The sequence below is a fragment of the Chanodichthys erythropterus genome, chromosome 3 (assembly GCF_024489055.1).
Source record: "Chanodichthys erythropterus isolate Z2021 chromosome 3, ASM2448905v1, whole genome shotgun sequence".
Lineage (NCBI taxonomy): Eukaryota > Metazoa > Chordata > Actinopteri > Cypriniformes > Xenocyprididae > Chanodichthys > Chanodichthys erythropterus.
The window spans coordinates 70574482-70596167 of NC_090223.1; the positions used below are offsets into that span (position 1 = coordinate 70574482).

Sequence of the window (21686 nt, forward strand, 5' to 3'; positions counted from 1 at the left end):
AGAGCCCTGTGGATATTTTACCTACATCTCTGTTGATGAAATCCATAACATCTATTGGCCCATGTTTGGTTTCAATTATAAACTTATCTCTTAGACTAGGCCAGGTTTCTAGTTGTTTAAAACAAGCTGTTGTTCAGCCTCTCTTGAAAAAAAGCAATCTTGACACTACATCATTTAACAATTATAGTCCTATTTTGAAACTTCCTTTTATCTCTAAAATCTTAGAAAAAGTTGTGGCAATGCAGTTAAATAATGTTCTGGAGGCCCATAATATCTGTGATAAATTTCAGTCTGGCTTCCGTAAAAACCATTCAACTGGAACGGCCCTCCTTAAGGCCTTTGCACACTGAGTCCGGAATTTTCGTATTTTTTCGTATTCGTAATCCAAAAAATCGTCACGCACAGAGACCTTGCACACGGAGTCCGATGTGTAAAAATTAATGCGTTGCGAAAAAAAAAAAAATCACAAAAAGTCTTCAAGCAGTGAGCACGATTTAGTGGTCTCCTCTCTTCTTAAAAAGAGAAAAAGAAAGAGGAAATATTGGGTCCATTCAATTCTGAGATTGCATAGAGAGAAAGGAGAGTTCACCTCATCAAGGAGCTGCGGGATTATCCAGAGCGTTTCAGAGTTTACTTCAGGATGTCAGTGGCTCAGTTTGATGCTTTACTACTAGCACAATCTGTCTTTATATTCTGTATCTTTGTTTGTCATTAAATGCTGCTGTTTTGTGCTATAGAAGATGTGGATCATCTTGTCAGATGGCATTCTGGATTTTTGCGTTTGCGTACGGTGGCTCTGAATTGTCAAAACGTCTCTCAAAATGCGTGCCACGGATGCGAAAAACACAGAAAATCGAACCTGATCCCAATATTTTTTGACGGACGAAAGTTTCGGAGGCAGTGTGCAAACGTGATTGACATATCTTGAGGGTCGAATTTATTTTTTAACGGACTCAGTGTGCAAAGGCCTTTAGGGGCCTTTAGTTTCAAATGATATTTTGATGTCTGCTGATTCTGCTGAATGTTCTGTGCTGGTCTTGCTAGATCTTAGCGCAGCGTTTGACACTGTTGACCACTGCACTCTGATTGGTAGACTAAACTCTCTGGTGGGCATCTCTGGACTGGTTTTCTTCTTATCTTTCTGACAGCAGTTTTTCTATATCCATGTCAAGTCAAATTTATTTATGTAGCGCTTTTACAATAGGTAATTGTTCAAAGCAGCTTTACATATTAGAAGCACAGAAAAAAGGGAAGTGGTTAAAAATAAGCTGTACAACCAAGCGTGGTAATATGTAACATATACAAGATGGTGCTACATTAAGCCAATGTCGGCTGACTCCCAGGGGTGGAAAAAAACCCCTAGGAGAAAAACCCAGCGTGCTAGCACTGGGAAAAAAGTCCTAGGAGGGAAAAAACCCCTTGGAAGATATATATAATATATGTAAATGGATATGGAGATCAAAATCTGAATTATACATTTTTATTATAGAGATTAAAAATAGATTATATATAAATATATGTAAGCGGATACGGGGATTAAAAATCTGAATTATAGATGCAGCCAGAACTGGATCTGTAGGCCCATTGTCTCCTGGGCTACGTTGTAGTCAGGTCCAGACACAGGTTCTCCATCTGATCTGGATACGGCCTGGATCCAGCACCCGGCAAACCTCAGGATAAGCAGAGAGACAGATATTAGCGTAGATGCCATTCTTATTCTGATGTACAGGTGTATCTAGTGTTATGGGAAATGTTCTCGGTTCCGGCCGACCTAATTATTGCAGCGTAACAATCCTTTAACGGATTTGAAAAATGTTAATGTATTGATAATGTGTTATGTGTATGCAAGAGCAAAGAGATGTGTTTTTAGTCTAGATTTAAACTGACAGAGTGTGTCTGCTTCCCGAACAATGCTAGGAAGATTGTTCCAGAGTTTAGGTGCTAAATAGGAAAAGGATCTGCCGCCTTCAGTTGATTTTGATATTCTGGGTATTATCAACTGGCCTGAATTCTGAGATCGCAATAAACGTGAAGGACTATAATGCATTAAGAGCTCACTTAGGTACTGGGGAGCTAAACCATTTAGAGCTTTATAAGTAAGTAGCAAGATTTTAAAATCTATACAATGTTTAATAGGGAGCCAATGTAATGTTGACAGAACTGGGCTAATATGGTCATACTTTCTGGTTCTAGTAAGAACTCTAGCTGCCGCATTTTGGACCAGCTGTAGTCTGTTTAAAAGCCGAGCAGAACAACCACCCAGTAGAGCGTTACAATAATCTAGTCTTGAGGTCATGAATGCATGAACCAACTGTTCCACATTTGTCATTGAGAGCATATGTCGTAATTTAGATATATTTTTTAGATGGAAGAAGGCGGTTTTACAGATACTAGAAACATGACTTTCAAATGAAAGATTGGTATCAAAGAGCACACCCAGGTTCCTAACTGAGGACGAATATTTAATGGAGCACCCGTCAAGTGTTAGAGAGTATTCAAGGTTTTTTCGTGAGGAAGTTTTTGGTCTAAAGATTAGGATATCAGTTTTTTCTGAATTTAATAATAAGAAATTTCTTGTCATCCAGTTTTTAATGTCAGCTATGCATTCTGTTAGTTTTGTGAATTTGTAGGTTTCGTCAGGGCGCGAGGAAATATAGAGCTGAGTATCGTCAGTGTAGCAGTGAAAACTAACACCATGCTTCCTAATTATCTCTCCTAAGGGCAGCATGTACAGAGTGAAAAGCAACGGTCCTAGTACTGAGCCTTGTGGTACTCCATATTTAACCTGTGATCGATACGACATCTCTTCATTAACTACTACAGACTGATAACGGTCAGATAAGTACGATTTGAACCATGCCAAAGCAATTCCACTAATGCCAATATAGTTTTCAAGTCTTTTTAAAAGAATGTTATGATCGATAGTGTCAAAAGCAGCACTGAGATCTAATAACGAGAGCAGTCTCAGTACTATGGTATGGTCTAAATCCTGACTGGAAATCTTCACATATTCCATTTCTTTCTAAAAAGGAACACAGTTGTGTTGAAACTGCCTTTTCTAGTATCTTTGACAGAAAAAGTAGATTCGAGATTGGCCTGTAATTCACTAAATCTCTCGAATCTAGTTGAGGTTTTTTAATAAGAGGTTTAATAATAGCCTGCTTAAAGGTTTTTGGCACGTATCCTAGTGTTAAAGATGAATTAATTATATCAAGAAGTGGACCTACGACCTCTGGAAGCATTTCTTTCAGTAGTTTAGTCGGCATTGGGTCTAACATACATGTTGTTGATTTTGATGATTTGATAAGTTTAGATAATTCTTCCTCTCCTATAGCGGCGAATGATTCTAGTTTTACCTCAGGGACACTACAGTGCACTGTCTGAAGCGGAACTGTAGATGGTTGCATGTTTTTAATTTTCTCTCTAATATTATCAATCTTGCAAGTAAAGAAGTTCATAAAGTCATTACTGCTGTGTTCTATGGAAACGTCAGCAGTTGAATCTCTGTTTCTAGTTAATTTAGCCACTGTGTCAAATAAATACCTAGGATTATGTTTGTTTTCTATTAAGAGATTTGAAAAATAAGTAGATCTAGCATTTCTTATGGCTGTTCTGTACTCAATCATTTTTTCTTTCCACGAAAGGCGAAAAACTTCTAGTTTTGTTTTCTTCCAACTACGTTCAGCTTTTCTAACAGCTTGTTTTAGAGCCCGAGTGTGCTCATCATACCACGGCGTTGGATTAGTTTCCTTAATCTTCTTTAGACGTAAAGGAGCGACTGCATCTAATGTGCTGGAAAAGAGAGAGCCAATAGTTTCTGTTGCAGCACCGAGTTCTTCTAAGTTGTCAGGTATACTAAGGCGATGAAACTGCTCGGGGAAATTATTTATAAAGCAATCTTTAGTGGTAGACGTGATGGTTCTACAATATTTATGGCTGGGTGGTGGTTTTGTAGCCTTGGCTAATTGTATTATACACAAGACTAAATAATGATCTGATATATCATCGCTCTGCTGTAGAATTTCAACAGCATCAATATCAATTCCATGCGACAGTATTAGATCTAGGGTATGATTACGACAATGAGTGGGTCCTGACACGTGTTGTCTAACTCCAATAGAGTTTAAAATGTCTGCAAATGCCAATCCAAATGCGTCTTTATTATTATCTACATGGATATTAAAATCACCAACAACAAGGACTTTATCCGCAGCCAGTACTAACTCTGATAGAAAATCAGCAAATTCTTTGATAAAGTCAGTATGGTGCCCTGGTGGCCTGTATACAGTAGCCAGCACAAATGTCAACTTACATAATGTTACATAAAGCACCATCACTTCAAAGGAATTATATTTGAAAGTCTTTTGAGTGATTCTGAATATATTACTATAAATTACAGCAACACCTCCCCCTTTGCCTTTCTGTCGAGGATTGTGTCGATAATCATAACCTTGAGGACTAGATTCATTTAAAGTAATGTAATCGTCTGGTTTTAGCCAGGTTTCTGTCAAACACAGCAAGTCTAGTTTATTGTCTGTGATAATTTCATTTACAATAAGTGCTTTTGAAGAAATAGATCTAATATTCAGTAACCCAAGCTTTATCATTTGTTTATCTGATTTAACTGTGATTTTCATTTTTTGAATATCCATTAGGTTCTTTCATGTCAAAATCTGTTTCTTTATCCTGTGGTGTGCCACAAGGCTCTGTGCTCGGACCCATGCTTTTTAACCTGTATATGCTTCTTCTTGTCAAGATAATTCGCAGTTTCAAAATAATATCTTATTTTTATGCTGATGACATTAAATTATATATGTATTTTAGTCCTGATAGACTAGACAAACTGTCTCTTTTGCAGGATTGTTTAGTCTCCATTAACAATTGGATGGCAGACAATTTTCTGCAACTTAATACAGATAAAACTGACGTGTTGATTATTGCCCCAGACAACATTACCCCTAAGATTAGGCAGGTTATTTTAACTATTCCCAGAACATGTCTTAAGACAAGAGGTGATCATGCTTTCTGTGCTTCCTTTCAAGTTGAACTATTGGTTCGGTGAAGTCTTTTAAAAAACATCTAGAGACGCATCTTTTTGGACAAGCTTTTAATTAACTACTCAATTTGACTGTACTGATGATACTGTAGAGTATATTTATTTTTGTTTATCTTGTTATTTTTATTGTAAAGCATTTTGTGACCCTCCTCGTCTGTGATAAGTGCTATATAAATAAACTTTACTTACTAATCAAATCTAATTTAATGCTATTTATTGCCAATTTTTTAATGCCTATATATATATATATATATATATATATATATATATATATATATATATGTCACTAAATGTTGATAGATGATGACTTACAGCAATTAGAAAATTCATCATGTTGTTGTATTAGCAATCTGTCAAGTGTCAGCCCTTTATATTTGTTTGCTTCTATGTTTGCTCACATAATATGTTTTAATACAGCCAATTACCCAATAAAATTGTTTATCTGTATATACAGCTATGGAAAAAATTAAGAGACCACTTAACATTGATTTCTGAACTAGGAGTGGTCTCTTAATTTTTTCCATAGCTGTATATTTTTTTGTTTTTGTTGTCAGACAATATGAAATGGTGACTGAAACGCAGCCCATTAAAACTACACGCAGGGCTCGACATTAAGCCTCGTCATGTAGACACACGTACATAGGTCACTTGTATATTATAGTATTTTTTTGGGTGGAAATATAAATGTGTTCTGAAGTAATATCCTTTCAGAATATTGCAGCTTTGATGTATTTAAATCTGCATATTTTTGATGGATTATAACTGTATTAATGTTATGGGATTGTTTTAAATATTTTTTGAAAATACAATTATGAAATGTTTGGGGGAAAATTATACTTTTAAAAATGAAACTAAACCACCAGTAGGTGGTGGCAAGTAACCGTCTTAATGAGTGGGTCATTTATTCATTCATTCAAACGGCTTATGTAATAACGTTACACTGTGCGTTCACTTGGTTCACTAAAAGTTCATAAATGCAATCAATTGTTCTATGATTTGAGACCCTGGACCACAAGACCAGTCATAAGGGCCACTTTTTTGAAATTGAGATTTATACATTATCTTAAAGTTGAATAAATAAGCTTTCTAGTGATGTATGGTTTGTTAGGATATGACACAATCATTTGAAAACCTGAAATCTAAGAGTGCAAATAAATCTAAATATATACCTGAAGGCATTTTTAGATTTGTTTTTCTGAGTGACAAACACAAAAGTAAAAACTCATAACTCTAAAACTATAGCAAGGAGAGTCAAAAGGTAGGTATCATTTGATAGAACACTTTTTACTTTTTAAAAATATATATATAAATTACATTACAATGGGATATTCTCACACTGAGAAACTCCTGATAAAATTCAAATCAAATATATTTCTTACAATTTTACATCGCTTTTTTATTTGATATGCAATTAATGAAGGAAATAAGAAAGGAGAAAAATTATTTGGTCTGGGATCTGGATCAAATTTTGTGGTGATAGCATGAAGTAAGCAAAAGTTACAGCATTTGGAAGCAAGTGAGCCTGTTTGTTTAGCACCTACAGTTAGCGCCTGTGCGCTGTTTTTGTTGTAAACTCAATTTGTGCAGAGGGGGCGTCACATGACCCAGAGCGAGATGGCTGCTCCGCTCTAATATTCATTTATTTTCCCCTCTGAATCTTTCATTCTAATTAACTTTACAGACTTTCAATTATGTCTGATTCAACTTTGGACAAAGATTTTCCGATTTTCGGATCAACACGCTCGCAGAAATCCAAAGAAAAAGACAAAAAGAAGACCACTCATCCCTCGCTGCTAGCAGAAGCTAACGGCAATGCAACAGAGGCCCAATCAGACATGGCGCTGATCCTTTCTGAGATTAAAGCCAACGGCTCTCGTCTTGAAGGAATAACTAATCGGCTGGAGGGAATAGCTGGATCCGTCTCCTCTCTACAAAATTTGTTCACGGCTCTCACTGAAAGGATTGAGGGCATTGAGACCCGTCTAACAGAGGCTGAAGGGAGAATCTCATCCGCGGAGGACTCGGCGGCAGTGTCCGAAGGCCAGCTTGCTAATTTACTGACTAAAGTGGAACAACTTCAGTCAAAAGTGGACGACTTGGAGAACAGAGGTCGACGAAAAAATTTGAGAATAGTTGGCCTACCAGAAGGAGCGGAAGGCTCCGGTCCGCTCGCATCGTTTCTCCATTCCGAAATGGCTAGACCTGCCCGCAGACTCTCTCACCCTCGATATCGAACGGGCCCACAGATCTCCTTCTTTTGCGCCTAGCAATACGAATTCAGCCCCGAGGAGTGTTTTGGTTCGCTTTTTGCGGTTTACAGAAAAATAAATTGTTCTGAAGGCAGCGTTGAAGAAGGCGCGGAGCTTCGGTTTTACTTAGACTTATCCTCCAGTGTCCTGCAGAAACATCGCGAGTTCACCTCAGTTGTCAAGATCATGGTCTCTTGTGGCTTATATCGCGGATTCGCATACCCTGCCAGGCTCAGATGCTTACACCTGGGGAAGATTCACTTGTTCGATGATCCGAACTCGGCTAAAGCTTTTTCGGACTCACTGGACAGATAACTTTCTTTTTTTTCTTATCTTTATCTGCAATGTAAGGTACTTTCTATTTGTCGGAGGATTACTTTCTTTTTTGAGACCAACAGACGTAAGTGATTAAGTGTAGCTTTTTCTCTCTCCTTTTCTTTTTTCTTTTCTCTTATTTTCTTTTCCTTTTCTCTTATTTTCTTATCCTTTTGTTTTGTTTTATTTATTTATTTTATTTAGACCACTACTGTAGATTGTTGCTTTTGATATTCATTATCCATAATAATTTTTTTTTTTTTTTTTTTTTTTTTGGAAGGGGATTTAAATGGTGTAGGACAGGGTTGCTATACTTTCACTTTTTCTTTTTTTTTTTCCCCCTTCTCATTGGGCTCTGTCATTTTAATTATGTATCCTATTTTATAGTTTATATAGGACCGACTCTTGAGGGGGCTATTTTTCTCAGTGGCATTAGTATGATGACGTTTATTTTCGTTCATCATCTCATTCTGTGACTTTTTGATGTTCTTTGTGCCCTATCGTTTGGGGATGGGGCCTGGGGGGGGGCAGACTTTTTTGGGGTAATTCAGTGTTCAATATGTGGTACTGTTCTGTTCAAATTCAGTGTCTTCTTTGTGCAAGAATTATGTTTGTCAGCTCATCAGCATCTTTGAATTTTGTTTTTGTTTGCATGCATGATATAGTCAAGTTAGTAACTTGGAATGTGAAGGGTATTGGCCATGTTATAAAGAGGAAGAAAATTTTGACATTTCTCAAAAAAAAGAGCGTGTATCCATAGCTCTGCTGCAGGAAACCCACTTATCGGATAATGAGCATTGTAAGCTTAAAAGAGACTGGGTGGGCCAGATATATTACTCTTCTTTTACGTCAAATATTAGAGGGGTAGCAACTTTAATTCACAAGAACATGACATTCAGTCTGGATTATGTAGAATCTGACTCTGAGGGGAGATTCGTATTAATCTCCGGCTATATTTTTGGAGTGCATCTCACTATTGGACATGTATATGCCCCAAATATTGACTGCCCCAGTTTTATATCTCAGACAGTTTTGCAGTTTAACCGGTTTTGCGGAAACCTGGGGTTCTTGGGCGGTGATTTTAATTGTATAATTGATAATAATTTGGATAAATCCACCCCACAGACAATGACAGGCCACAAATCCTCCCGTACTTTACGTAATGTCTGTAAAGACTTAGGCCTAGCAGATATTTGGAGGGAGCTACACCCGAAAGACAGAAATTACACATTCTATTCTCACCCTCATAATTCTTATTCCAGGTTGGATTATTTTTTCGCACCGTCCGATTGCATTCACCAAGTGAAATCTTGCTGTATTGGCCCTATTGTTCTGTCTGACCACAGTCCTGTTTATTTAGACCTTGATGTCAATTTGTCCATTCTCAAATCTAATTATTGGAAGTTTAACGTTTCACATCTGAACAATGACGATTTTTGTATGTTCCTAAAACAGAAAATAGTCAATTACTGGCAGGACAACCAGAACTCTCCTGTTTCTTCGGCGACAAAGTGGGATGCTGCTAAAGCGGTGTTACGGGGCCATATTATCTCCTATGCCTCTTTAGTAAGTAAACTCAAGACCAAAAAAAGGAGAGAATTAGAGACCGAAGTGATCCATTTAGAAAACCAACACAAACAAATACCAAATCAGATCAATTGGATTCAGCTGATCAGAGCCAGAGCGAAACTAAATTTAGACCACATGGAGCATATTAAGAAATTACTGTTTTTTAGTAAGCAAAAATATTATGAATTCGGAAATAAACCTAGTCGTCTACTTGCATATCAACTCAAAAAAAAAAAAAAAACACAACAAGAAAGAGTTATAAAGGCAATCAGGACTCCAGAGGGCAGGGTCTCTTTTGATCCCCAGATAATCAATGATACTCTTTCCAATTTTTATAGGACCTCATACAAATCTGAGGGCTGTAGTTTGAAGGGGGATTTATCGGACTATTTGCGTAAAATTTCTCTTCCTGTTGTCTCTGAAGTAAACAGAACTTTTTTAAATGCCCCCTTCACTAAAGAGGAAATCTGGCAAGCTATTCAATCCATGCCATCAGGCAAAGCTCTTGGCCCAGATGGGTTTTCACTCGAATTTTACAAGCAATTTTGGAACGATTCGCCCAATCTTAAAGCCTCTAATTAATGATCTCATTTCCCATTTCATTTCTGGGCAAGATTAACGTAATTAGGATGAACATCCTACCTAGGCTGAACTTTTTATTTCAAAGTCTGCCCTGCTATTTGACTGCTGCTTCTTTAAAAAGTTAAATTCCATTACATCAAAATTCATCTGGAATAAAAAAAAGCCAATACTCAAATTTTCTACCCTACTGAAACCCAGAGAATTAGGAGGGGTTGCACTTCCTAACTTCCAGTTATATTTTTGGTCTGCCCAGATTAAAAATATGATAAACTGGTTTCTAAATAGAAGAGATTCTCAGTGGGTGGGGATTGAGGCTTTGAGGTGTTTTCCAAATTTGTTGTGTACCCTACCATTTATTTACAGTGTACATAAAATGTAAAGATATAAGAAAGATATTTTGAAGTATTTAAATATTCCATGCATCCTATCTTTGAAGTCTCCTATTTCACTCAACCCTGACTTACCCCCTGCTATTCAGAACATTAGTCTTCGACCATGGAGACTGAGGGGAATTCAGGAGCTGGACCATTTACTTGACAAGGAAAGCTTGAAACCATTTCAGTTGTTAAAACAAGAATTTAATTTACCAAATAGCGATTTCTACAAATTCTTGCAATTACGACATTTTCTGGAATCACTTCTAAAGGACAAGAGAATACGCTTGGATATTTTTGATATAGAAAAACAATTGTACTCTTCATTTTCTCTCAAAAGGAAGATCTCTGTTTTTTATACTATGCTATCTAATGTTGGCTCCTCCTCCTTTGACCCTCTGAAATTAGCATGGGAAAAAGACTTTGGAACAAATCTCAGTGACGAGGACTGGCTTTCGGCATGCTCCGGCGTCTACTTTAGAGGAGCATCAATATCGAGTCACAAGCAAAATTTTAAGTTTATTTACAGTACTTATTTAACACCAGTTCGCCTCCACAAGATTTTTCCTAATGTTTCTCAATTGTGTTTTAAGTGCAAGTCTAATATTGGCACGGCTATGCATGTATTTTGGGACTGTGACATGATCAAGACCTACAGGAAAGAGATGCATAAAGTTGTACAGAGGGTCATTGGTAAATCTTTTGCTCTATCCCCGAAGGTCTATCTCTTGAACTGTAAAGCTGAATTGCACCTCAGCCATGATCTAGAATGTGTGCTACATCTTTGTACCTTTCTGGCAAAAAAATGTATACTTTTGTTATGGTCCACACCTCAGGTTCCTTCTGTCAATATGTGGTTGACTCAAATTGCTACTTCCCTACCTTTAGAAAAATTAACCTGTGACTTACACCAGAGGTCTAATGATTTTTGGCGTGTTTGGTCCCCTCTTTGGAATTTCCTTGAGAATGTAGTTTGATTGTCTACATTTCTTGATTCTTGTCTAGTTTGGTGCTATTACCCTTCACTCGTCTATTGAACTACCATTGTATGATTGCATGATGAATGACTGTATGTACTGCCATAAGACACCTGTACCACAGTTTTGTTATTTTAAAATTGTAAAAAATAATAAAAACGTATTTATTCTTCAGTCTCTGATTTTGTATGCAAAAAGAATTATTGTGTTATCTACTTGGTTTCATTTACTATTGGCTTTTAAAGTGAGACACACAAACAGGAGTCCTTGGCATACATTCCTTACAAAAATACATTTATATATTTATGGTAAAAAATGTACAAAATATCTTCATGAAACATGATCTTTACTTAATATCTTAATACTTAATACTAATGCTTTTTGGCATAAAAGAACAATTTATAATTTTGACCCATACAGTGTATTGTTGGCTATTGCTACAAATATACCTGTGCGACTTACGACTGGTTTTGTGGTCCAGGATCACATTTAATGGAAACACTGAATTTTAAAGTGATGTACATGTACTCACTAGAGTAATTAGTTATTTTAGAGGTAGAGTAAGCATTATTAAGTCCACTTGAAGGAGTAAATGAACCGACTGAGTGAATTCGGACACTTCTCTGTAAAATTACACTTCTGGATATTCTCCATTTCTGTAGAGCTGCACATTTTAATAATGATCAAATTTGAGAATAAAACCAACCTGTTTGTTCCTCAGTATCTTCATGTTTCACTCTGAATGTTTCTTCAATCTTTATATCTTCAGTCTCATCTTTAATAAACTCCATCTTTATGTCTTCAGTTTCCTCTTTAATAATTATCTTCATATCTTCAGTTTCCTCTTTAATAAATGCCATCTTTAAGAAGAGAATAATTAACAAGAGTTAATGGTCTTAAATGACCCTGTTTGACAAAAACACAAAAAACTAACGCTGCAAATTAATAGACTTTATATTTAGGCATTTATGACTGATGGAAACATGATTAGTTAGTTTCAGGGGCGTAGCAACCGGGGGGGACGGGGGGGACACGTCCCCCGCACTTTTAGAAACAGGTGATTCTGACCCCTGCTATTTTTTATTTTTTTGGATCCAGCGTGAATATTTCCGGCACCGGCAGTGTTCTCTGATTTGTTACTTAGATTTGAGTGAACTAACATTCAGCCAATCACAGAGCGAATCATCTCTAGGGCGAGTCTGCTATGAGCTTCAAATCTCTTGTTGCTGTTGTGAGTTTTCGTTAGTTCATTCGCTTTGCTATTAGGCCGTCTGGGATAAAATGCACCCCAGAAAAAAGCAAAGGACGATTACATCCTTTTTTCAAACACACACTGTAAGTATGTTACAGTATGTCGCGATGACACGAATCACGCGATAAAGTTTTCATGTTATGATTTAAACTAACTGTTACTGTAACGTCAAAAGACAACAGAACCCGTATGGACCTCGTCACGCCGCGCCGGATTCAGTGTGTTAAATGCTCTCCTACTTGTCGTTTTGTATAAAAGCGTCTGCTAAATGAGACGTAACAAATTATTGGTTTCTTCTGTCTTTTGTTGCCTACGTGCTGCTCGCGGAGTAGAATTATCCTTTCACAATAAATCAAAATTGTTTTGCACCGAATATCTTAAAATACTTTATCAAATTTAAAATATATATATTTTTATACTTTATGTAAATATTCTACTTTATGTCCTAACTGGTCTGTAGGAAAGGCAGGCTGTGACGTCACTGACAGAGAGAGGGGACAGTTGCTCAACCTCTCCAGAATGTGTACAGGTGCGATTTGTATAAAAAGAGCAGATTGACTATTTTAAGGCAGTGTTTTCTTAATTGGAACTGCTTGCCAAAATTTTAAGGAATTACACATCAATTTAATTCCTTAAAACAAAAGATCAACCATCAATCACCTTTATTTAGTGATTTTAATAATACAGATTGTGTCAAAGCACTGAACAGTATCAAATAGGAGAATAGAGTAATTTATAATGACAAGATTAAACACTGAATTTCCAGTTTAAGGCATTTTATTATTGAATGCAGAGACGTCATTGTCTAGGTCAGCTCAGTTTAAATAGGATCTGTGTAATCAAATCAACGATAATCGCTAGAAAAAAAGATAACATTTTCTATTTTATGTTCAAACTGTTAAATAAAATTAGTTTTATGTATAAAGGCTGTGTGTTCCAATAGTGTTAACTACTGTATTAATTAATGTATAATTATAATTATATTAATTAATGTATAATTCAGTTTGGAAGTTTTGATTAAAAATCTCACTTCGATCTTGAAAATATTAAAAACTTGTAAATACATTGATTTAGGTTCTATTGATATATTTTCATAAAATGTATGCTGTATAAAATTACTGTAGATGTAATCTGTATACTCATTTAACACAACTATTAACAAGTAAGAATAGTTATTGTTCAAATGTAGTGTAACTGAAATATTTTAAATATCATAAAATATCTTTATCTAAATAAAGTATAGATGGTCTCACATTGGTCTCAAAGTCCTGCAGTATATTTTTAAATTTTGAGGATGATTTCACAAAAATACGTTCCTGTAAGCTATCACGGCATGTTCCCAAAATTGCCACTAGGGTGCTGTAAAATGCCAATCGGTATTCTATTTAGAATTTATTATTATGAATATCAGCTTTGGGTCACATCACCATACAGCTGTCCCCCCCACTTTTAAAATGGCTGCTACGCCCCTGGTTAGTTTGTTAGTGTTTGTTGTTCTCGTTCATGTTCACTGTTTGAGCAGCACGTGTCGTGATTCACTGAATCATTTATCGAAGTGTTTGACTCAATTGACTCGGAGTTGAAAAGTTCAGTTTCTCCATCATTACTCTCCAGAGACTGAACTCGTGTTCATGATAAACTGATTTATGATATATAGAGAGAGAAATGAGACGCAGGTTTACTGTTTCTCATCAGTGGATATGAGCTTTACTCACACAAATATCCTTCATTACAGTTAGATAAAGAATCACAATGTTACATTAAATAGTAAATAAACTCATTTAACATCGATTGTTTAAAACAAAAACACAACTATAAATCACTGAACTGTTTCTATCGATTAAAACAGCTTAAATTCTTAAAACAAACCTTTCTTCAGCAGAATCACAGAAGCAGGAGCGCGGCGCAGTCGTATGACGTCATGTCGTCACTCCAAAATAAAAGTCCTGTTCAGACGCTGCATTGTCTACAATCACAGAAGTGCATTGAAATCTAACTGATTCTCCATTTAACTTCATATGTTTTGTATTAAGGAGACATTATGCTGTTAGAAATACATATCGGTCAAGCTCCAGCACTTTTTATAAATTAACTGCAAGCAGGCAATATACGAGCAAACCACAAATACAAATTCAAGTTTAAATACATTTTCATTGCATAGTGATTATGAAATGTAGATTCGCAGAAAGATAATGTGTCCCTTTCTCAACAAAACATTTTAGTTAATGGTAAAAGTCTTTTGATGATCATGAAATTACTGCTAAAAATATTTATTCCCCAATAAAATATGCCATTTGCACATTCTTTTCTAAATAAAATCTAACAACAAAAATATTTAGTCAAACTTTAAAACAATACTAACTGGCCCTCATTTAGTTCACTATTAATAGTTCATTATTAATAAATCACACACAATGTTTAATTAACTTGTTAAAATAACTTGTTTATTTTAAGAAAAATTGAAGATGACAGTGTTCAACAGGAAAAACAAGAAACCCTTAAGCAATATAAAGATGTCACACTCATGTTCAGGCAGGAAGACTAGACAGACGTATCCAGTTCAAAACAGTCCATGTTAATTATTATAATAATCCAAGCAGGCTGACAGGCACTGTAAACGCAATAGTGAACGGACAGGGAATGAATGTAAGGGAACAACTTATAAGCACAAATGAGAATAATGACTGGAACACAGCTGATACATGTAAACTAATAATGATGGTAACAAAGGATACAGACGAGTGGAAAACAGAACAAAGGGACATGTGACATGAAAAACTTGAGTCCATGGAACTGAACTAAAGAGAACTGATCGTGACAAGTGAATGATTTCAGGAATTCATTTTCTGATTACTTTAACTGATCTTCCACATACTACCAAACAGACGGATCCATTTGAAGAGAGCGCCTGTCTTGAACTGTTTAAAATATCTGTTTATTGGCCATGTCAATTAATTTTAAAGTCATTCAAAACATTTTTTTCAACAGTATGACAGCATATAATCATAGAAACAAACAAAAACAGCAAAGAAACACCACCATGTATCAGTGGCTGCAGAAACTATGCATTGTAACAGTTGTGGCAGATATAATGTTCTGCACCCTCAGTGCATGCCTCATGTGACCAGAGCTGGCAAAAGAGACACTGCACCCACACTTCCCTCGGCAAGGAAGAGTTGCATGTTTCCCCGCACACAAGACATTCCTCATCCTTGTCCTGGAAAACCGTGTTTGCAGTGTTTTTGATAGTAAGGAGCCTTTTCTTTGGAGCAGGCGGCTTCTTCTGGATCCTCTTCTGTTGCTCCTCCTCCAGAGCTGCCCTCACTGGAGAATCTGTGAGGATCGCTGTTGACCTGCAACATTCAAAGTAAAAAAAATAGCTGTCAACATCTGTATAAATTTACAGGCAGTTATTGCTCATCCTCTGTCCACATGGTAGCAGCATGTATTAAGAAATAACGTCTCGGTTACAAAGGTAACCCTCGTTCCCTGAAGGAGGGAACGGAGACGTACGTCGGACAGACCGGCGAATAGGAATCTCGCTAGAGAGGCCAATCTACTTCGAGTGTAACTACAATGAGCCAATGCACATTGGCATGCAATCATATGCATCAGCTGCTCGCCTCGCAGTGCAGGTATATAATAAGCAGCAGGTGCGTTGCATCTTCAGGTTCTCGCTGAGGAGCCGAACCAAGCAGGCGGCAGCATCAGCAGGACAACGACTGTGGCGACGGGACGTACGTCTCCATTCCCTCCTTCAGGGAACGAGGGTTACCTTTGTAACCGAGACGTTCCCATTCAGTCGGTCACGTTCGATGTACGTCGGACAGACCGACGAATGGGAATCCCTACCAAAGCGCCACAGGAGCTGCCCTCTTCCAGCGCTCTGTTGTAAGCCACCTGAACCCCCTTGCCTGAGGACGGTGTGACAGGGCTAACACACAGAGAGGGTCGATCACTGCTGTTCCCAAACCCATTCAGTGAGACTATTGGATAATGCTGGGAAGCGTAACCTTTCATTAGAAAGGAATGCTGCGGAAGCCACATCCTTCCCCGAAGGAGTTATGTGGAGAAGTACATATGGACTAACCTTGTAGGTTGTACATATGGACTAACCTTGTAGGTTGTACAACATATGGAAGAACTGGGGTGACTCCAACTCGATGAGAGATGGGTTCTCCCAGAGGGAAAGACACGGGCTTCGTTGAGGAGCAACCGTGGAACCAGCCATATGGGATCCCCGTAGGGTCACACATATGGAACCCAGCTTAAACCCGGTTCTCAAGGATACAACGGAGTATAGGCCTGGCGCCAGATGCTCCGCCACGTCGGCTGCCGAAGGGGACATCGGAGGACTCGACAGGGTCTGCCTTGTAGGGACTCTCTGGAGAAAAGAAGCGCATGTAGTGCAGCAAGCCGACACTAAGCCGGGGCCTCTCCGTGCCTCTGACCTGAGGCGAGAACATGGGAGGAGACCGGCTCAACACGAAGGCTATAGTATCTAGCGAACATGTTAGGTGTCGCCCAGCCCGCAGCTCTACAAATGTCTGGTAGCGAGGCGCCATGAGCCAGCACCCAGGAGGATGCTACACCTCTCGTGGAGTGAGCATGCAACCTGAGCGGGCAGGGCACCTATCCAGTGGGCCATCCTCTGCTTGGAGACAGCCTTTCCCTTCTGCTGGCCTCCGTAACAGACAAAGAGCTGGTCTGAGGTCCTGAAGCTTTGAGTTCTGTCTATGTACAGTCGCAAAGTGCGAACTGGACAGAGCAAAGCCAGGGCTGGGTCTGCCTCCTCCGAGGGCAGCGCTTGCAGGCTCACTACCTGTTCCCTGAAGGGAGTGGTAGGAACCTTGGGCACATAGCCAGGCCGGGGTCTCAGTACCACGTGGCTGTCACCCGGCCCGAACTCTAGGCACGATTCGTCGACCGAAAATGACTGCAGGTCCCCTACCCACTTGATGGAGGCCAATGCAACCAGCAGCAAAGTCTTCATAGGATCTTTAAGTCTGCTGATTGCAAGGGCTCAAAGGGAGCAATCTGAAGTGCTCGAAGCACCAGAGCAAGGTCCCAAGAGGGTATGGAGGGGGTCGAGGAGGATTTAACCGTCTTGCCCCCCTAAGGAACCTGATGACCAGGTCGTGCTGACCAACAGTTTTGCCATCTATGTGGTCGTAGTAAGCGGAGATAGCAGCAGTGTGGACTTTGAGGGTGGAGGGGGCAGCATGCTAACCCTTGCTGCAAGAAGGACAGCACGACTCTGATCGAGAATCTTCAGGGGTCTTCTCGGCAAGAAGAACACCACTCGACAAACAGGTTCCACTTCAAGGTGTAAGCACGTCTTGTAGACGGTGCATGTGCCGAAGTGATGGTGTTAAGTACCTCGGGGGGTAAGTCACCTAGAACCTCCGCATCCCGTCCAGGGACCAGACATGGAGTTTCCAGAGGTCTGGACGCGGGTGCCAAAGAGTGCCCCGTCTCTGAGAAAGGTCCTTCCTCAGAGGAATGGGCCAGGGAGGGGCTGTCGTGAGGAGTGAGAGTTCCGGGAACCAGGTCCGGTTGGGCCAATAGGGCACAACTAACAGGACCTGCTCCTCGTCCTCCCTGACTTTGCACAATGTCTGTGCAAGTAGGCTCACATATTATATACAATAATATATATATATATATCACTCTGAGGTCTGACGGTATCGCCGGCGATACCACCGTGTTTTTTTTCTTATCAGTGTGAAAGAGACTAAAAAAACTCCGTCAATGTTGCACATACAATTAAGAGTTATACACCATTTTAATCTGTGGAATATCTTCTTTCATTTGTGTACACTCAGAGTAAAAACAGAATGTTGTGCTTTTTGTAAAATAAAGAAAACTAACATGATGCGTGATCTCTCCTCTCCCTCTGAACGAACTCCAATCTGATAGTTCTCAGAAAATGAACTGTAACTTAGTGAATACTAATGACAAAAAAATTACACTTATGTCTAAAAAACGTTAAGATGTCAGGTTTTAAATCATGTAAGTCAAATCGAAAACAAACCTTCTTTGTTTATGTAATCTGTATGAAAAGAGAGCCATGTCAGAAATCCGTGATTCAGCTCATTATCTGCTAATGCGGCCACGCCCACGGAGCCAGCGCTATTCAGACGCTAATTCAGTCAATACATGCATTCATCATCTCAATCGTGTATTTATTGTCTTGAAAAGTGTTTATCTGGATGTAAAAGTCATGGTTTTTTTTTTTTTTTTTTTTTTTTTATTGTTTGCCCATATTATCAACATAACATTAACAGTATCACAACATATATATACATGTTACAGATTGTACGAAATCAAGAGTCACAAGTTAAAAAAGGAGAAAAAGAAGAAAAAAGGATGTATTCAAATGTAAACACAACACAAAAAAACAAAACAAAAAGGTCACAGTATTTTAGAGCAGTCTTTACATAGGAAATAAAAAGAAAATTAAAGAAAGTTAAAAACAGTTCTGTATGTTCATCAAGAGAGCTATTTTATGTATTCCCAAAGGGGAGACCATATCTGCCAGAATTTTTCTGATTTTTGGTGTTTATCGTGGGTGAGTTTTTCAAGTGGCAACCAAGTTGCAATCTATGATATCCACATTTTAAAGGAAGGAGCTTGTGATGCAGACCAAAGTAACAAAATGCATTTTTTAGCTAAATATACCAAGACAATGAATAATTGTATTGCATCTTTTTTAAACAGATTATTCACATTAAAATTCAATAAATACAAAGCTGGGGTCATATCAAAGTTCAGTCCGAGAAGATCTTTAATTACGCTGTGTATTTTCTTCCAGTATGGCAAAATTTTGTCGCAGAACCAAAAACAATGAATGAATGTACCTTTATCTTTTTTACATTTGAAACATAGGCCTGTAGCATTGCTAAACATCCTCTTAATACACATCGGGGTGAGATATATCCTATTAAAAAATTTAAAGTTGAGCTCATGGATCCCCAGAGAAGTACATTTTGGGTATACATTATTGCATATAACAACCCATTCATTCTCTTCGATAGTTTGACCAATATCCTTTTCCCAGACACCCTTCAGTCCCAATAAGGCAGAGGTGCAATTACTAGACAAGATGTTATATGTCCTTGATATCAATCCCTTTAAACTGACTGAATTCAATAAAAGGTCTTCAATCTCTGTTGTTTCCATTCTCAATTCTTCTTTATCTATTTTTGCTTTTAAGAAATGCCTTAATTGAAGATATTTGTAAAAATTGGACTTTGGAACTTTATATTCCTCCATAATCTGCTGGAAAGATTTTAAAGTACCCTCCGAAAATAAACAAGATATTTGAGAGATTCCGAGTTTCAGCCATGTCGACAGACCAATATTCTGGAATGTTAAAGGAAAATCAGGGTTAAAACAAAGTGGGGAGGACAGGGAAAGAGAGGGAAAATTTTTTAAGTATGTCTTAATGTCTCTCCAAGCTCGAAGAGTGTTTGATATGGTAAAATGTTCTGAAATGTTTTTTAGCTTGGTGTACTTCTTAACAAATGGTAAAAGCCTGATTGATAGTGGGGCGCAAACTGAAGCTTCCATATTATACCAGATAGAATTGGTCCTCTCACTGCACCAACTAGTCATATTTTTTATCTGAGCTGCCCAATAATATAACTGAAGATTTGGCAAGTCTATCCCACCCTTATCTTTTGGTTTCATTAGTTTGGAAAGTTTAATTCGTGGCATTTTATTATTCCAAATAAACTTTGAAAGGTGTTTATTGAGGTCTTTGAAAAAAGAACTTGATAAATAACTAGGTATAGACTGAAATAAATACAAAAGTTTGGGAAGGACATTCATTTTTATTACATTTATTCTCCCCAGAAATGAAATTGGGAGTAAAGACCATGTTTTCAAATTAGCCTTAATTTTCTCTATAAGAGGAGTGTAGTTGTTGTTTATAAGTTCATTAAGTGAAGCTGTGACAAAAATGCCAAGATATCTAAAGCCTTTCTCTGATATCTGGAAAGGGGAGATTAACTTCAGATGTTCTAAAGAAGGGATATTTAAAGGTAATGCAGTGGACTTAGAAAGATTTATTTTATAGCCAGATAAACTACTGTAATAAGAAATACATTCCAGTAATACTGGAATCGATTGTTCTGGTTTAGACATAAATATTAATACATCATCGGCGTAAAGTGATGCTCGATGGTCTTCTCCTCCCACTGTAATTCCATGGAAATTTTTGCTCTGTCTAATGAGCTCTGCTAAAGGTTCAATGACTAAAGCGAAAAGTAAAGGTGAGAGAGGGCAACCCTGCCTTGTGCCCCTCCCTATGCAGAATGGAGTCGAAATGAGACCGTTTGTAACCACTGTGGCCTTAGGATCAGAGTAAAGCAGCTGGATCCACCTGATGAAATTATCTCCTAGGTTGAATTTTCTGAGAGTAGTAAACAAAAAGTCCCATTCGACCCTGTCGAACGCTTTCTCTGCATCAAGGGAGAGAACAAGTGCAGGGCGTCCCTCATTCTGAACAGAATTTATAACGTTCAGAAGCCGGCGTATGTTATCGGTACCGTAACGTAATTTTACAAACCCTGTTTGGTCTAGTTTAACTAACTTAGGTAATATGCTCTCTAACCTACGTGCGAGAACTTTTGCTAGTATTTTAGAATCTGTATTAAGTAGACTTATTGGTCTGTATGATGCGCAATCTTCTGGATTTTTATCTTTCTTAAGTATTACGCAGATATTTGCTGATTTCCATGTTTCAGGAATTATACCTCGGTCTAAAATAGCTTGTAAAGCAGGCATAAAAATATCAGAAAGCTCGGGCCAAAATGATTTGTAAAACTCCGGAGGAAAACCGTCAGGTCCTGGCGACTTATTAGATGGCATTAACTGTATTGCTGCCAGGACCTCTTCTGAAGTTATAGGCGAGTTAAGGTAATCTCTGTCTTCATCCGAAATAATTGGGAGAGAAATATTATTAAAAAAAGTTTGAAATTCTAATTGTGAAGCACTATTTTGTGAACAATATAGTGATTCATAATAGGATCGAAATGTATTGCTTATCACTGTAGGATCATATGTTGTGATATCATCTAGCATCTTTAGAGACTTAATTGTTTTCTCGGATTGTTTTTTTTTAATCTGATATGCCAACAGTCTACCAGATTTGTTTGCATGCTCGTAATAATTTTGTTTAGAAAGAAACAGTAGTTTTTTAGTATGATTGGTGTGATCGAGATTGAGTTTAGCCCTAGCATGGCATAAAGCAGACCAATTAGTTTGAGTGGGAGTTGTATTATGCAGACGTTCTAGTCTTTTAACCGC

At 37.9% G+C, this 21686-nt stretch overlaps 1 protein-coding gene across 1 annotated transcript in view; it reads left to right on the plus strand.

The window, feature by feature from the left end:
- Window positions 1–21686, plus strand: part of LOC137005681 (uncharacterized) — a 1355627-nt gene that overhangs the window by 921858 nt on the left and 412083 nt on the right. The window lies entirely within an intron of this gene.